We start from the raw sequence: 18925 nt of genomic DNA, 5'->3' as shown, positions 1-18925 counted from the left end.
TAATTTCATGGCTGCAGTCACCGTCTGCAGTGAATTTGGAGCCGAGAAAAATAAAGTCTGTGACTGTTTCCACTGTTTCCCCATCTATTTCCCATGAAGTGATGGGACCAGATGCCATGATCTTAGTTTTTTGAATGTTGAGTTTTAAGCCAACTTTTTCACTCTCCTCTTTCACTTTCATCAACAGGTTCTTTATTTCCTCTTCACTTTCTGCCATAAGGGTGGTGTCATCTGCATGTCTGAGGTTACTGATATTTCTCCTGGAAATCTTGATTCCAGTTTGTGCTTCGTCCAGCCCAGCGTTTCTCATGATGTACTCTGCATATAAGTTAAATAAGCAGGGTGACAATATACAGCCCTGATGCATACTCCTTTCCCTATTTGGAACCAGTCTGCTGTTCCATGTCCAGTTCTAACTGTTGCTTCCTGACCTGCATACAGATTTCTCAAGAGGCAGGTCAGGTGGTCTGAAATTCCCATCTCTTTCAGAATTTTCCACAGTTTGTTGTGGTCTACACAATCAAAGGCTTTGGCATAGTCAGTGAAGTAAGACTTTTTCTGGAACTCTGTTGCTTTTTTGATGATCCAACGGATGTTGGCAATTTGATCTCTGGTTCCTCTGCCTTTTCTAAATCCGGCTTGAACATCTGAAGTTCACGGTTCACGTACTGTTGAAGCCTGGCTTGGAGAATTTTGAGCATTACTTTACTAGTGTGTGAGATGAGTGCAACTGTGTGGTAGTTTGAGCATTCTTTGGCATTGCCTTTCTTTGGGATTGGAATGAAAACTGACCTTGTCCAGTCCTGTGGCCACTGCTGAGTTTTCCAAATTAGCTGGCATATTGAGTGCAGCCCTTTCACAGCATCATCTTTTAGGATTTGAAATAGCTCAACTGGAATTCCATCACCTCCCTTAGTGTTGTTCGTAGTGATGGTTCCTAAGGCCCACTTGACTTCACATTCCAGAATGTCTGGCTCTAGGTGAGTGATCACACCACTGTGGTTATCTGGGCCATGAAGATCTTTTTTGTATAGTTATTCTATGTATTCTTGCCACTTCTTAATATCTTCTGCTTCTGTTAGGTCCATACCATTTCTGTCCTTTATTGTGACCATCTTTGCATGAAATGTTCCCTTGGGATCTCTAATTTTCTTGAAGAGATCTCTAGTCTTTCCCATTCTATTGTTTTCCTCTATTTCTTTGCATTGATCATTGAGAAAGGCTTTCTTATCTCTCCTTGCTATTCTTTGGAACTCTGCATTCAAATGGGTACATCTTCCCTTTTCTCCTTTGCTTTTCACTTCTCTTCTTTTCACAGCTATTTGTAAGGTCTCCTCAGGCAGTCATTTTGCTTTTTTGCATTTCTTTCTCTTGGGTATGGTGTTGATCCCTGTCTCCCATACAATGTCATGAACCTCCGTGACAGTTATACACATATATATTTTTTAATTCAGTTATACACATATATATTTTTTAATATCTTTTCCACTGTTTTATCACAATAAACAGTTCCCTGTGCTATACAGTAGGACCTTGTTGTTTATCCATCCTATATATAATAGTTTGCATCTGCTAACCCCAAACTACCCCACCATCCCTCTCCCTTGGTAACCACAAGTCTATTCTCTATGTCTGTGAGTCTGTTTCTGTTCATTCCTGTTCTATTTTAGATTTCACATATAAGTGATTTTGCTTCCTCTTTCTGTCTTACTTCACTCAGTATGATAATCTCTAGTTGCATCCATTTGCTGCCAATAGCATTATTTCATCCTTTTATGGCTGAGTAGTATTCCATTGCATATATTAATATGTACCACAGCTTCCTTATCCAACCATTTATTGATGTAATGTCCTGGTTTTGATCACTGTATAATGGCAAGGAAAATGTTAACATTAGGGGAAGCTGAGGGAAAGCTATACAGAAACTCTTTGTACTATTGTATTAATTTTCTACTGCTACATAACAAATAATCACACATTTAGCTGCTTAAAACAATACCCAGTTATTATCTCACAGTTCCATAGGTCAGAAGTCTGGCATGCATGGCTAGATTCTCTACTGAGGGTCTCACCAGCTCAAAATCAAAATATCCATAGAGGCTTGTTTCTCATATGGGACACAAGGTCCTCTTGCAAACCCACTCAGGTTGTTGACAGGATTCAATTCCTTGAAGTTACAGGAAGAAGGTTGCAATTCCTAGCTGGTTGTCAGCTGGGGGCCACCCTTATTTCCTATAGGCTTCTTTCTAGTCCCTGCCCTTGGCCCTCTGAATCTTACAGTTAGCAGAAGTGTGTTGAGTCCTCATGCTTTGAATTTCTCTAACTTCAGCCAGAAAAAATTTTCTGCTGTTAAGGGCTCATGTGATTAGATTGAATACACCTGGATATTCCAGGCTAGTCTCCCTATTTTATTTGCAACCTTAACTACATCTGCAAAGTCTGCTTGCCATCTAACATAATATATTCAGAGTCATCTGGGATTAGAGCATGGATATCTTTGGGGGACCATTTTCCTATCACAACTATATTTGCAACTTTTCTCAAAGACTAAAATTAGTTCAACATTTTAAATTTAAAAGAGTGGTTATCTCTTGATGTCAATATTTGGGGTATTTGGTTTTTTACTATTTTCTAGGTCCCCTGCACTGCTTATCTAATATTTCTGTAATCATAAAGTGGGATTTGTCTGTTGTCTTGTCTTAATATAATGTTTTATATTTTCAAGATATACAAATAGATTATATACATATATTCTTCAATAATGCTGTGCAAGGGACTTCCCTAGAGTTCAAGTGGCCAAGACTCCATGCTCCCAACGCAGGGGACCTGTACTTGATCTCTGGTCAGGGAACTGGCGGAGAAGGCAATGGCACCCCACTCCAGTACTCTTTTGCCTGGAAAATCCCATGGACAGAGGAGCCTGGCAGGCTTCAGTCCATGGGGTCGCTAAGAGTTGGACACGACTGAGCGACTTCACTTTCACTTTTCACTTTCATGCATTGGAGAAGGAAATGGCAACCCATTCCAGTGTTCTCGCCTGGAGAATCCCAGGGACGGGGGAGCCTGGTGGGCTGCCGTCTATGTGGTCGCACAGAGTTGGACACGACTGAAGTGACTTAGCAGCAGCAGCAGCAGCAGCAGGAAACTGGATCCCACATCCTGCTACTAAAGATTTCACTTGCCACAGTGAAGATCCTATGTGCCGCAACTAAGAAGACCTGACATGGTCAAATAAAATAAACATTAAATAATAATAATAATGCTGTGCAAAGTCAGCCTGCATAAGAGAAGCATACTGATTTCTTCAACAACCAGATTGGTTCAAAACACCAAACAGGAATGCTGGCCACCTGTAACCTCCCAAACCGTCCCTTCTTTCTCACGCAAACACTGCTTGAAATTCACACAGAATTCTAAAACTAACTTTTCCTGTCAAATCATTATGTTACAAGGTCTTACCCATCACAGGGATTCCCCTCCATACATTTTCTGAAAATAATTTGTCATTTGAGAATTTGAAGGCACTTGAATTGCTTTTCGTAATAAGTCAAAACGTTTGAACGGGTTGTTTATAAACAGACCTAGAAATGTCATTTTCACTGAGCATTGGATCAATTTAAATGCTGTTATTCACTGAATAATAACAACACCATGCTGTCTTTCTAAAATTCCAACACAGAATAATGAGACTAATTACTGGGTAAACTCAGCCCTGAGGAGGCCAAGGGGGCAGATATTCTCAGCAGCTGTCCAACTTGGAGTCTGGAGAAACAGCAGATGTTGTACAGAGGCTGCTGATGATGCAAGGCTCAGCCAAGAGGATCAAAGGATGAGGGGCATCCTGGGAAGAGGACAAGGTGCTCATTTTTTCAAAAAAAGAAAGTGGACTGGTGGTCCAGTGGTTAGGAATCCACCTGCCAATGCAGGGGACACAGGTTTCATCCCCAGTCCAGGAAGATCCCACATGCTGCACAACAACTAAGCCTGTGCAACACAACTGCTGTGCCTGTGCTCCAGAGCCCAGGAACCGCAACTACTGAGCCCATGTGCCACAACTTATGAAACCCACATGCCCTAGAGCCAGCCTGTGCTCTGCAACAAGAGAAGCCACCTCAATGAGAAGCCCATGCACTGCAACTAGAGAAAGACCACGTGCAGCGATGAAGACCCAGCACAGCTAAAAATCAAGTAAAAATTTTTTAATGTGGGGGAGGAGGCATGGATTTAAAGTATTTACCAAATATAAATTTCAAACACTTCAATAATTCTTCAAGGTACTAACTTTTATACATTTGTTACCAAATCCAAGCTCACTCTGCTCACCACATAACAACCAATTAACCAAGAGAGGAGCCGCTGAGGCAAGGAATATGACTTTATTTAGAAAGCAAGCTGACAGAGAAGATGGCAGACTAATGTCTCAAAATAACCATCTTATCAGGGTTTGGATGTCCAGTTCATTTATAGAAGGGGAGAGGGGAGGTGAAGAAGTAAAGTAAAAAAGTCCATTAATCTTACAAATATCTTCTGGGATGACCAGAGGAGATGTGTTAATTTCTTCCTTCCTGTAGGCATCCACAGATGGACAGGGTCCTGAGCAAAGGTATTTTGGTTTAACATTCAGGCAGAGGGGGAGGGTTCCCTGAGACAAGCCATTATGTATAATTATAATAGCAAAAGCAATGAAAAGCAAATGTTAAAAGTCAAAGAATCAGATCCAACATGGAGTCAGTCTTGGCTCTTCCATGTAACACATTCAATAAATATTTATTGGGAATTGTTTTTCCACTGAAGATACAGTAAGAGAAAACCTACAGCATAGTAGGTGAAATGGACATTAAACTAACAACCACTCAACTAATAACAAAATCATGACAGATGTTCCAAAGGAAAAGCTCAGAGTTCAACAAGAATGTTAGTCTGGAAGGCCAGAAAAAAGGATATTCTGAAGACGTGGGGGTTTTTTAATTAACTTTTTTATTTTGAGGTAATTTTGGACTTACATGTAGTTACAAAAAATAACAGAGATTTCTTCTTTAAAGTTCAGTTTAGAAGGTTCTTTATATATTGTAAATACTAGCTCTTTGTTGGATATATAGTTTGTAAATATTTTCTCCCCAGTCTGTAACTTGTTTTTTTATCCTATTCACATGGGCTTTAGAAGAGCAGATGTTTTTAATTCTGATGAGATCCAATTTATCAGTTTTTCCTGCTTTTGATATCAAGGCTAAGAACACTTTGCATAGTTCTAAATTATGAAGATTTTCCCCTTTGGTTTTTTTTCATAAAAGATTTATAGTTCTTGTATCTTACATTTTGAGTTATAGGTCAAGATTAATTTTTTTGTCTATGGATGTCCAATTGTTCCAACACTGCTTGTTACAAAGCTATGCTTCCTCCATCGAATTGCCTTTGCACTTTGTCAATATTAAGCTGGGTATATCTGTGAGGTCTATTTCTGGATTATCTATTCTGTTCCATTGACCTATGCATCATATCTTCTTTTGCACTGGGCCCCAGAAATTATGCAGCTGACCTTGTTTAACTGAGCAATCCCTCCAACTCACATTTCCACACCACCCTCATCTGCCACTACTTTAGGCCACAGAGAAACGGATAACACAGAAAAATATCCAGTCCTCACTCTGTAGCTCCTGAAGGAAAATAAATTTCCCAGGTACTGTAGAAAGACTGCCAAGAAGTCACCCCACTGAGGCACCTCACTGAGCAGACAGGGAGGTTAACATACATGCAGAGCCACCCAAGCATGAGCAGGTTCAAGGGAAAAAGCATGCAGCATGCAAACACCTCCCAAGAACTCAGCACACAAAACTAAGCCTGAAGATAATTAACTCAAAAAACAGAGGAACACTTCCCTACAGTGACTTTTCATGATAACAAGTCAAAGAGAACATGAATTCAATAAAACTCAAGGACAAGATGGAAAACAACAAAATGGTATGAAAAGGAAGACTGCAGACTTAATGAAACTGAGGATCAAAACATTACAAAACAAATCAGCATGTTGGAAATGGCAAGAAACAGACTCCACCACAGCTGATGATTAAATTAAAGACAGATGGGGAGAAGGGGGTTACAGAAATGGCAGTGAGCAAAGATTCGAAAGTCAAAAAAATTAAGCAAACTGGAGGGAAACATTGCTATGAAGATCAGGTGAAGATGATTCTGTATTATAATGATTGGTGTGCCTGTAGCGAAAAACCCAACAAGTAGAACAGAAATTTTCAAAGATGAAACACAAGATAATTTCCCTGAATTTTTGTTCAGTCGCTAAGTTGGATCCGACTCTTTGCGACCCCATGGACTGCAGCACGCCAGGCTTCCCTGTCCTTTACTATCTCCTGGAGTTTGCTCTTGTCCACTGAGTCGGTGATACTAACCAACCATCTCATCTTCTGTCTCACTCTTCTCTGCCCTCAGTCTTTCCCAGCATCAGGGTCTTTTTCACTGAGTCAGCTCTTTGCATCAGGTGGCCAAAGTATTGGCACTTCAGCTTCAGTATCAGACATTCCAATGAATATTCAGGACCGATTTCCTTCAGGATTGACTGGTTTGATCTTGCTGTCCACAGGACTCTCAAGAGTCTTCTCCAGCTCCACAATATGAAAGCATCAATTCTTCAGTGCTCAGGCTTGTTTATGGTCCAACTCTCAAATTCATACATGACTACTGGAAAAACCATAGCTTTGACTATATGAACCTTTGTCAGCAAAGTGATGTCTCTGCTTTTTAACATGCTGTCTAGGCTTGTCATAGCTTTTCTTCCAAGGAGCAAGCATCTTTTAATTTCATGGCTGCAGTCACCATGTACAGTGATTTTGGAGCCCAAGAAAAGAAAATCTGTCATTGTTTCCACTTTTTCCCCTTCTACTTGCCATGAAGTGATGGGACCAGATGCCACGATCTTAGTTTTTTGAATGTTGAGCTTTAAGCCATCTATTTCACTCTCCTCTCCCAGCCTCATCAAGAGGCTCTTTAGTTCCTCTTCACTTTCTGACATTAGGATGATATTATCTGTATATCTGAGGTTGTTGATATTTCTCCTGGCAACCTTGATTCCCTGAATTGGGGAGAGGGGGAAGTCTGGAAATTGAAAGGTCATATCACTGTCAATCTGCAAGTTGAGAATTATATTTTACTCAGGGGCTATTACTGAGGACTCTAGCCCAAGAATCAGCTTCTCAGATAGCGCCGAGAAACTGTCCCAAAGAGGTAAGAGAGGAGCCAGTGTGTACAGGAGTTTTTGCTTAAAAAAAAAAAAAAAAAAAGAACATGAAAAGATTACTGGTAAGCACAGAAAAAACAGACATCTCATGTTAATGATTTTAGTGCTTTTCTCTATTGGGGAAGATTTAAGAGTCTGGGCTCACTGGAATTATTCCTTTGATATGCATCTTAACTATCTAGGACCACTGTCCTTTTTTTCACCATCCTGAATTCCCATCAGGGTGGCTACGGCAGTTGACAGCAGGCAACACTCACTGTTTCCTGGAATGGCAAGCAACAAATTTTGTCCACACTACATGACAAGAAATTGGATACAGAAAGCTCAGTTTCCTACCAAAGCTACCAAACTTCCATCATAAGGATTTCTTCAGGTACCAGGTAGCAGAATCTAGATGGCCTCAGCATTCAGATGAATGCTGAATGCCCCATGGCAGCATTCAAAGCCAGAAGATGGAGACTTCCCTGGTGGTCTAGTGGCTAAAGCTCCATGCTTCCAACACAGGGGTCCTAGGTTCGATTTCTGGTCTGGGAACTAGAGCCCACAGTCCACAACTAAGAGTCTGTATGACACAACTACAGATCCCACATGCTGCAACTAAGACTAGGTGCAGTCAAACAAATATATAAATATTTTGAAAAATTTTTAAAAATACTGTGCCATTAAAAAAAAGCCAGAAGACAACACAGAAATGTGTGCTGTAGCAAAGAATGTGTGATAGCTCCGTGTGTGTGCCGCTATGATGTCCATTTAATGTTAATGATTAATGTTATTTCCAGGTGGTGGGACTTAGGACGGGTTTTTTTTTTAACACATTGTTTGAACTCTTCAGAATGAACAAATATCACTGTTATCAAACTAAAAGGGCTCTGGATCCCAGTTTTCATTGTGGTACTGTTAGGGGAAGCACACTGACTAAAACCACCCACCCTCGCCAGGTACCATAGTAACCATTTGCATGAGTTGTTTTAAACAGGAGGTCCTGGTAAGGAACACAGAACTAATTAGCTACCACCAACCAGAAGAGTTCCGGAAACGTCAAAGGAAGACACCACATGTTCAATCACCTCCCAGAATCCTTCTCACTGGCTTCCATCTTGGCTAAGCAATGCACGTGCCACCAGGAAGGACTCTGAGTCAGAATAATTGGCCAAAGAACCCAGGAACTAATACCACCACTCCAAAACCCAAGACTGCGAGCCACACGGCAGAGCAGTTCTCCTGGGTTCCCTTACCCTACTACTCTTCACCCGGGTACCCTTCCCAATAAAATCTCTTGCTTTGTCAGCACGTGTGTCTCCTCGGATAATTCATTTAAAAATGTTAGACAGGAGTCCACTTTTGGGCCCTGGAAGGGGTCCCCCTTCCTGCAACAGTACAGGTGGTGGGGTAGAGCAAAGATTCCCCCCAGCAACAATTCTCAGGACACCAGCAAAATGGCCCACAAATCAGCGCAATTCTGATGCTCTCTGCCTGGAGACAGCACCAGATCCACAAGTTAAGGGCTCAGTCCAGCAGCACTCTGTCTCCTTGCCTTACTTCAGATGCCAGTCACAAGCACAAGTTATCACCTGGTTTCTGACCAACCAGCTATAGACTAGAGTTCCAATGACCCCTGCCTCAGGTTGGATTAATGTCCTAGAGAAGCTCACAGAACTCAAAGAAATATTTTACTTACTAGATTACCAGTTTACTATCAACAGATGTAACTTGGGAAGAGCCAGATGGAAGAGAAGCATCAGGCAAAATAGGGAGAAAGGAGCACAGAACATACACTCGCTCCAGGAGTGCCTCTCTCTCCAAATCTCCACGTCAGCAAACCTAAAAGCTCTCCGAACTCCACCCTCTTGGATTTTTACGAAGGTTTCATTACATAGGTATGATTGCTTAGATCAATGATCTTTAGCTACTGATTTATCCTCCAGCTTCTTTCCACTCTCCTTTTTTTCCAGCCATTCTCCTTTTCTCTGTTTTTTTCTTTTTTTAAGTAGGGGAGGTGCTCTTTTCAGTTTATTGTATGAAGGAGCTACACTAGTTCAAGTTAAAAGCGGACCCCAAATGGTTACATTATACAAGCTGTGAGGTTTTTAAATTTATGACAAGGGACAGAAGGGAAATTCTACTCATTGCAAAAAAAAAAGCTTCAGTGAACCCAAAGCATTTAAAACCCATGAACTTTCATCTGGTCATGCTAGCCAGTTTCTATGAAGAACTAGCATATGTTTTTGAGCTGGTCGCCCTGTAGCTGAATTACTCCTCCATATTCTGGCTGTTCAATTACAGTACCAGTGCAGGCAAACTTCTTAAACACCTTCACTAGTTCCTCTTTATCATAATCATCAGCAATCCCTTGACAGTAGTAAGGGTCTTTCTGCCATTTCTCTGTTGAATTCTTATATAGATATAATCCTCAATGCTAGCAGGAAGGCATAGCAGAGGGGGTTGGAGAGTGGACTAAAGGTCCCAACCCTCTAATCACCTAGTTGGTTCTCCTAGTAACCAACCTTCATTCTAGGGCTCTCCAAAACTCAGTTAATTAATATAAGAAATACCTTTAAATTCTCACCACCTAGGACACTCCAAGGGTTTGGGGAGCTGTGAGCTAGGAACCACAGACAACATTTGATCATCTGAATGACAAAATATATATTTCTTACCAATCACAATATTGCACAAACTGATGGTGATTTTTCTTTAAAAAAAAAAAAAGATTTAAAGTAAATATGCAAAGATGTTAGCAGTGGTGTTGTCCTAAGTGGAAGGAACATGGATGATTGCTTTCTTCTTTGCTTTGCATCTTTTAATTTCTAAAAATTAACAAGTAAACAAATAGGAGCAGAAACAAAAAACTTCCTGGTGAAAGAAATGGCATGAACCTAGTTAGAAGAAGAAGGAGATGGTATCATCCAGGAACTAAGAACAGGACAGTGTGGAAAAGAAAGTCACACATGGTGAGGCAGATAGGTGGGAAAACCACCAGCAGAGCTTGCAGGCCACACAGGAGACTTAGAAAGTCATACAAAAGCTTGCCCCTGATCAAAATTTAATCTACTCAAAAAACTTTACTTTCCACTCTCAGCCCGCAACTAAAAATAATTTTTAAATACCATCATATTTCTATAGCTCTTTTTAGTTAACAGACATTTCCTTTCAGGCAATTCCCTAACAATCCAGTGGTTAATGGGGCTTCCTCAGTGGCCCAGCAGTAAAGAACCCACCTACAATGCAGGAGATGTGGGTTCGATCCTTGGGTTGAGAAGATCCTCTGGAGGACAGCACGGCAACCCACTCCAATATTCTTGCCTGGAGAATCCCACGGACAGAGGAGCCGGGCGGGCTACAGTTCATAGGGTCGCAAAGAGTTGGACATGACTGAGTGACTTAGCACTCATGCTTGCCAGTGGTTAGGACTCTGAGCTCTCACTGCTGAGGACCTGGGTTTGATCCCCAGTTGGAGAACTAAGATCCAACAAGATGCAGAGCGGCAAAGAAAAAAAAAAATCCTTTCATATGCACCAGCTCATTTAATTTTCACAATACTGCAAGGCAATTATCAATATCTTCATGCTACATATGAGGCACTAAAGTTCATAGATACTGAGCATATTACCTGAGGTCACACTGGCAGAGCTGAATAGAGTCCAAGTCTTCCTGGCTCTAAATTCAGGTGGCTCTTCCCTTCACAATATTTGACAAAAGCAGTTGATCACCCTATCCCTAAAGTAGACCCATAGCCACTCCCTTATTCCACCCCACCCAGTTACTATTCAATCACCCCAGTTTTTGCTTCTATAATCAAGGAGGACTCTGTGAGGCCTTCCTGGGACAGACTCCTCCCCTATATCCTCTGCTATAGCACCTTTCTGAAGTAACTGGATCATAGTATCTGATGCACACTGACTTGGTTGTTTTACAGATGCTAAGGCAATGGCACCCCACTCCAGTACTCTTGCCTGGAAAATCCCATGGACGGAGGAGCCTGGTGGGCTACAGTCCACGGGGTCGCTAAGAGTCGGACACAACTGAGCGGCTTCACTTTCACTTTTCCCTTTCATGCACTGGAGAAGGAAATGGCAACCCACTCCAGTGTTCTTGCCTGGAGAATCCTGGGGACGGCGGAGCCTGGTGGGCTGCCGTCTATGGGGTCGCACAGAGTCGGACACGACTGAAGCGACTTAGCAGCAGTAGCAGCAGCAACACCACCATCAATTGGAAGAAATTAACTACTTGATGATTATGAACCTCCAGACATACTGGCACGTAAGGATTGATAATGTTAACTCCTGTGACACCATCTTGTTACCTCACCATCAACCAACCAGAGAACTGTACACGAGCTGATCATACACCCTGGGACCACTTCCCATTTACCTGGCCTTTACAAATGCTTTGCTAAAACCCTTTGGGCAGCTTGGAGTTTAAAGCACAAGCCATCCGTTCTCCTCGTATGAGAACCTTTACAGTAAATGCTGCACTTTCCTTCATCACAACCCAGTGTCATTTAATTGGCTTCACTGCACACAGGCAAGCAGACCCCAGTGTGATTCAGTAACACTTCCAAAAGTATTTTATATATTGTCTGTCTCTTTCTTCCTCCCTCATTTTGAACATATCCTCTAGAACATGTGTTCCAACAAAGTGGGGACTTTGTCCGTCTTCTTCACTGCTGAATCACCAACACCTACAGCAGTATCTGAAACATAGCAGGTGGCAACAAAAATGAAATAAATAAATGAATAATGAAATATTTCTGGGGCAAAAGACTTATCCAACAGCCGTAAAATCTACAGCATGCCTAGGACTTACAGTCATGTAGGGTGTTATAAAGTAATACACTTTTGAGACTCCTGGCTGGATTAAGAATCCACCCAGTGTGACTGTCTTGCAATAAGACTGGTCTTCCAGAAGACATGGCATCCTCTATTCTATGCACCATCACACCATGTCTGGCTCCAGCAAAATTTAGTTTTCATTTCTTATAAAAATATAGTTTTGTAAGATATCCTTCATGTTTTCTGGCATATAGTTTTACTTATCTTTATTTCTACTGTTAAATTAACACATATACACACTCTTATTATGGGTCTATTACTTACAAATCATTAGCTTGATATAATTACACAGAAAAAGTAAATTGATTTTTTAAAAATAGTAACTAGATAGCAAGGATCTGGTTTAAGGAGTTCACAAATTGGTTGGAGTAGAAAAGAAAAAATGAAGAGGTAAGCAAATAGAAAAAGATATAAATAACAGTAATATAAAATATCATGACAGAGTGGCATAAGATTAGTTGCCAAATTAAATATGAACAAATTACTTGCTATGGAAATTCACAGGAAGGATACCTGAAGCTGAACTGCAAAGAAAAAACTTCAAGAAAGACAGGGAATGAATTTTAATTAGCCCTTGAAGAACAAGTAGGATTTATAAAAGTACAAAGACCGAAAACATCATGAAAGCTCAAGGAAACTTGTTTTGCTAAAGAAGAGAGTATGGTTTAGAAGGTAATCAGAAAAAAAGCTCACAAAAGAATGAGACCAATTCAAGTAGAGACCATTAACGCCAGGATGAGAAGTCTGAAATTTATAGGCAATGAGAGCCACTTAACAGTTTAATGCACGGCTTTCCCATGATCAATGTGGTATTCTAGGAAAATTATTCTGACATGGAGTGAGACAGAAGGGTGAGAGGAAGCTGTCACTAATCTACTTGGCCTCTCTGTAGGGAGCTTTCCTTTTTATTCACTCAAGTTTTGAGAACAGTTATCCCAAAAAAAACAGTTTCTGGATGAACATTTCCAGGATGTTCACTGCTGCAAACACCTTATTTAATTGGAAGAGATCACAAATAACCACATCACAGGCTGACACCTTCAAGCTCTGCTGCTGTTGCTGTTTAGTTGCAAAGTCATGTCCGACTCTTTGTGACCCCCATGGACTGTAGTCTGCCAGGCTCCTCTGTTCATGGAATTTTCCAGGCAAGAATACTGGAGTGGGTTGCCATTTCCAACTCCAACCTTCAAGCTCTACTTCATGATAAAGCTAAAGAAGACAAGTCACAGGGCCCTTCCTGGTGGTCCAGTGGCTAAGACTCTGCGCTCCCAACGCAGGGGGCCCCGGTTCAATTCTGGTCGGGGAACTAAGATCTGGGGCAACTAAGCCTGAACGCAGCACCTACTGAGCCTACATGCTGCAACTACTGAAGCCCATGCCTCCTAGAGGCTGTGCTCCACAACAAGAGAAGCCACCACAATGAGAAGCCCATGCCCCACACAGAGTGGCCCCCACTTGCCACAACTAGAGAAAGCCTGTGATCAGCAATGAGGACCCAGTGCAGCCATAAATAAATCAATTTTTTAAAATATATTAAAAAAAAAAAAAAGAATGTGAAGTGACTTAGCCAAGGTAACACAGAATGTTTAAGTAGTGGGTGCAAGAGTCACCTAGCCTTATCTTCATTGTACTACACAGCCTACCTTACCTTCACATGGCATTCAGGCCCTGAACAGTATAGCTCCAAACTGCCTCTCCAATCTAGCAAAATGTTTACATCTTTTATCTTGTATATATACAACCAGCCTTCTATATCCATGGATTCCAAATCCACAGATTCAATCAACTACAGACTGAAAACATTCAAGAACAAATAAAAAATTTCAGAATGTTCCAAGAAGCAAAAACGTGAACCTGCTGCATGTTAGAACTATTTACACAGTATTTACATTGTATTTACAACTATTTACATAGTATTTGGGCCTTCCCTGGTGGCTCAGGGGTAAAGAACCCATCTGCCAAGCAGGAGACACAGGTTCAATCCCTAGGTCAGGAAGATCCTCTGGAGAAAGGAATGGCAACACTCTCTAGTATTCTTGCCTGGAGAATCCCATGGACAGAGGAGCCTGGCAGGCTACAGTCCATAGAGTCACGAGAGTCAGACACGACTTAGCGACTAAACACCACACCACATAGTATATATACTATATAAGGTATTTTAAGTAATCTAGAGATGATTTAAAGTACACAGGAGGATGAATATAGGAACCAATCCCCCATGAATACTGCGGGATGATTATAAATCAAAGTGGTTTTATTAATTCAATAATTTCATTATTTCAAAACAATCATAGAAAATCTGTTGATTTCTATGTTATCAGTAGTTGCTTAACCTAAAAATACACATATTCTACGACTGAAAAGTAAAAGGAAAACCCCATTTAAAATGAAGCTGGGGGACATCTCTGGTGGTCCACTGGTTAAGACTATACACTGCTAATACAGGGAGAGCGAGTTTAATCCCTGGTGGGGGAACTAGGATCCCTTATGCCATGCACTAGGGCCAAAAGATAAATAAATAAATAAAAAGAAGGCGCAAGTCATGAAGGGGGAGATATCCTGCACTATCCCTCATTGCTGTCTGCAGATCCCAAACAGGAAGAGATGTAACTTGGATCTCCAACAGGAACATTATTACTTTCCTTACTCCAAAAAAAAGAAAGATTTTCTCCTTGCCCAGCAACAGCCTCAGGCTGAAAAACTATTCTGCCAAAAGAAACCATCACCACCCTGAACTCTCTCTTTCCTCCAATGGACTTTCTTTCAAAACAGCCCCCTCCAACTTCTTTCTTCTCTAGAAAGTAACATTCCTCTCCTTTTGCCAGACTTGCCTATGGTTTTGCCACAGCTTGTGCATCCTGAATTGCAATTCCTCTACTATTCCCAAATATTAATAAACCCATTTTGCTCATAAAATACTGGCTGTTTTATTCTAAAGATCAACACAGCCTAGAAATTCTACTCCTAGTAAATGCCAACAGGAACATGTACAAAAGTTCATCAAAAGACAAGTTCAATACTCACAGTAGCACAACTTACACAAGCCAAAAACCAAAAAAAAAGGTCACAACCCAAATGTCTACCTATAACAGAAAATAAAACAGATATACACAGAAAATAAAAAATTGCAATGTGAATAAACAAACTACAACAACACACACACATGTGAATCTTACTAACAGAATGCTGAGTGAAGAAGCTGGGCACAGAAAAGTACAGACTCTATGATTCCATTTACATGAAGCTCAAACACTACATTAGAAATTAGGGAGAGGGGTTTACCTGGTGGTCCAGTGGTTAAGAATCTGCCTTGCAACGCAGGGGACACCAGTTCAATCTCTAGGACTGGAGGATACCACATACCACAGAGCAACTAAGCCCGTGCAGCACAACTACTAAGCCTGCACTCTAGAGCCCTCTAGCCACAACTACTGAGCCCATTCACCACATCTACTGAAGCCATGTGCCTAGAGCCCATGTTCCACAATACAAGAAGACACCGCAACAAGAAGCCCATGTACTGCAACTAGAGAAAACTCTTCAAACAACAACAAAGACCCAGCACAGCCCAACCAACAAATTTTTTAAAAGAAGTATTTTTTTTAAAAGGAAGTTAGGGGAACTTCCCTGTTTGTTAAGTGGCTAAGACTCCGAGCTCCCAATGCAGGGGGCCCAGGTTTGATCCCTGGTCAGGGAACTAGATCCTGACATATGCTGCATGTATGCTGCAACTAAGAGTTTGCATGCCACAACTGAAGATCCCATATGCCACAACCAAGATGGAAGACCTCACATGCCGCAACTAAGACCTAGTGCAGCCAGATAAATGAGTAATTTAAAAAAAATAAGAAGTTAGGATAAGGGTTCTCAGCCCCCAGGTTGGGGGGAGCAGATATGACTGGAAGGGAGTCGATGCCTTAACACAAATCAAAGCAGTGGCACCAAACTATTAGAGTCACTGTATTCTTCACAGCCATGCCCTCAAGTTGAGAAAGGGAAAAAAAAAACCCTGCTTCAATAAACAATGTTCTTGATGAACAGTAAATATTATTAACTTTATTAAATCTTGCTTTTGAACACACATCTTTTTAATATTTTAATATAATGTGTACTATGTGATGAAATGGGAAGTATACATGAGGCACTTCTGTCACATACTTAAGTACAATGGTTGTCATGAGGAAAAGCACTTATGTGAAAATTTGAGTTGTAAACTGATGTAGCCATTCTTTTGATAGAACGTCATTTTTACTTAAAAGAATGATTGACAAGCTGAGGTTATTCAGTCTTGAGTATCTGGCACACATTTCCTCTAAAATGAACTATTTTAAGTGAGCCTGTTACTTCAAGGAAAACAACTTAGTATTTGTTGGCAATAAAAAAATTCAAGCTTTCAACAAAAATTATTTTGGAAAACTTATACCTGACACAAAGAGCTTGACAATTTCACACTATTTAAGACTCTTCTTGGGGGCTTCCCTGATGGTCCTGTGGTTAAGAATCCACCTTCCAATCCAGGGGACACGGGTTCCATCTCTGGTAGGGGAACTAAGATTCCACATGCCATGGGGCAACCAAGCTGGTGCAAGCAACTACTGAGCCCGCATGTGGCAACTGAGACCAAACACAGCCAAACATTTTTTTAAAAAAAAAGACTCTTCACTAATACATTAGTGGTAGGAGTAATCATTATGGGGCTTTTTTGTTTTGTTTTTGTATAATGAAATATGCCAACATTTGGAAGATTTGCAGAACTCAATAAACAGAGATCTGGAATAGGTAAACCCTTAGAAACAGGAAAAATGATGGAGCAGGAATGGAGAGTGACTCCTAATGTGTATGCAGTTTTATTTTGGGGTATTGGAAATATTAAATTGTAGTGATAGTTTTACAACTCTGTAAATATACTAAAAAATCACTGCACTTTATACTTTTAATGGGTGAATTGCATGGTACATGAAATATATCTCCAAGAGCTGTAAATCAAAAATTATACCACTGTAATAAAATCACAATATCTGAAGTTTATTTAAAGAAAAAAGCCAGACTGTCACCCCACAGGCCATGGTTTGCTGATCCCTGTTTAACCATTATCTTTGAATTTCTCATTCTTGAACACCTTTTGGTGACCAGTATTTCAAAATCTACTTTTAATTTACTGTTTTTCCTTATTCTTCCATCATGCCCTTCTTTTATCTGTACATCAAAACAATTTTCTTTAGAGGAGTTGCCTATATTAATAAAATGAGCCTCCTTCCAACCAATACCTCACAACCAAAACACACACACACACACACACACACCAATAACAACAAAAGATATCAGATGGGGCCATAGTTTTCTAAGCTCTAACTGGGGGTGAAAGACCAGTTTCCAAGTTCACTTATGCGGCTGTTGATATAAAGCCTCAGTTTCTCAACTCAAGAATATCTTAATCAGTCACTTGCGTTTCCTCATGACTCCTTAGCTGACTTCCTCCAAAGCAAGCAAGTCAAGAAAAAGAGCAAGGAAGACGTTCTGTGACTCTTATGACCTAGTTTCTGAAATGTACATTACCTCCACTTTATTGTATTTGTGAGAAATAAGTAGCCAAGTCTTGCCCAGATTCAAAAAGAGAGGAATTAGGCTCCATCTCTTGAAGAGAGGAGTATCAAACAATTTGTGGACATATCTTAAAACCACCACAGACTCCTTGTGTGTGATAATCACACAGTCATGTCCGACTCTGCAACCCCATGGACATGACTCGTTGCCACTCTTTGCGACCTCTGTAGCCCACTAGGCTCCTCTGTCCAAGGAATTCTCCAGGCAAGAATACTGAACTGGGTTGCCATTTCCTCCTCCAGAGGATCTGCCCAACCTAAGGATCCAACCCACTTCTTATGTCTCCTGCATTGACAGGCAGATTCTTTACCACTAGGCCACCTGAACTTTTTTTGCTAACTTGATGGTATATAAAATAATAACTTCCTAAACCATGTGTTTTTAATTCAAGTATGAATGGAACACATCAGGTTACCCTGGGTAACTTTTGATTCATCTATGAGTGAAGCAAATTAGTATCCAGAATTCAGCCATTTTATTGTTTCTCTTTATTTTTAAGCAATTTAAATAAACGTCTAACACGGTCTGACAGGGAATTAACCTGGAGGCAATATTGAATAGTCAAGAAGAGCAGAAGCTCTGAGGCCAGTCTGTGGAGATTTCGATCTTGCAGTCAAGATCTGTCACATTAACAGGTGTGAAATCTTTGGGAGGCAACTTTGCTTCTCTGTGCCTCAGTTTCCTCATGCACTCTCATACTATATCAGCAAGGGAAGGAACAACTATATTTAAGCCTAAAACTCCCCACCTAGGAAGAAACAAACCACCCAAATGCTTCGTCTCTTTTTCAAAAGCGCTCTTGAAGCCGGCGCGAGGACGAGGAGAGCGTCTCCTGGATAGCTGTCCCACTTGCCGCCGGACTCAGGAGCTCGGTCCTAAGTGAGCTGACGGAACTGGGGAATATCATCCCACTCAGCACCGGCAACATCCTGCCTTCCCTTCAGCAACCCAGCTGGTGCGAATAACTCCGCGCGCCCGCAACCACCCCGCCGCTCTCACCTGAGGTGGTACTGTAGCTCACAGACCCGCAGCCGCGCCTCTGACCACGACCCAGGTCGAGAGGCGGGGCGAGGGTCCAAGCCACGCCCACCCAACCTCGGGGCCGGACCTCACTGGGCCCCCACCAGCCGCCTATCTCACTGCGCCTGCGCCCGAAGGCGCGGGGCAGGCTGGGAGGTGTCAGTGGCTTGTTGGTTGGTGCGTAGGTTGGTTACCTGTTCCGCTGCTCAGGTGTTCGCCGCGG

General features: G+C 41.3%; 1 long non-coding RNA gene across 1 annotated transcript in view; it reads right to left on the bottom strand.

Annotated features, from left to right (window-relative positions):
* Positions 1 to 18723, bottom strand: part of LOC145515817 (uncharacterized) — a 204835-nt gene extending 186112 nt beyond the window's left edge. Inside the window, exon 1 of the long non-coding RNA XR_014061027.1 lies at positions 18682 to 18723. This is a non-coding gene — a long non-coding RNA (uncharacterized LOC145515817). The remainder of the gene's footprint in view (positions 1 to 18681) is intronic.
* Positions 18724 to 18925: the final 202 nt, after the last annotated feature.

Source organism: Giraffa tippelskirchi, chromosome 7 (assembly GCF_054371585.1).
Source record: "Giraffa tippelskirchi isolate mGirTip1 chromosome 7, T2T-mGirTip1v1.2.pri, whole genome shotgun sequence".
Classification (NCBI taxonomy): Eukaryota; Metazoa; Chordata; class Mammalia; order Artiodactyla; family Giraffidae; genus Giraffa; species Giraffa tippelskirchi.
The sequence above is the reverse complement of the archived record's forward strand: the minus strand, read 5'-3'. Positions and strand labels throughout refer to the sequence as shown.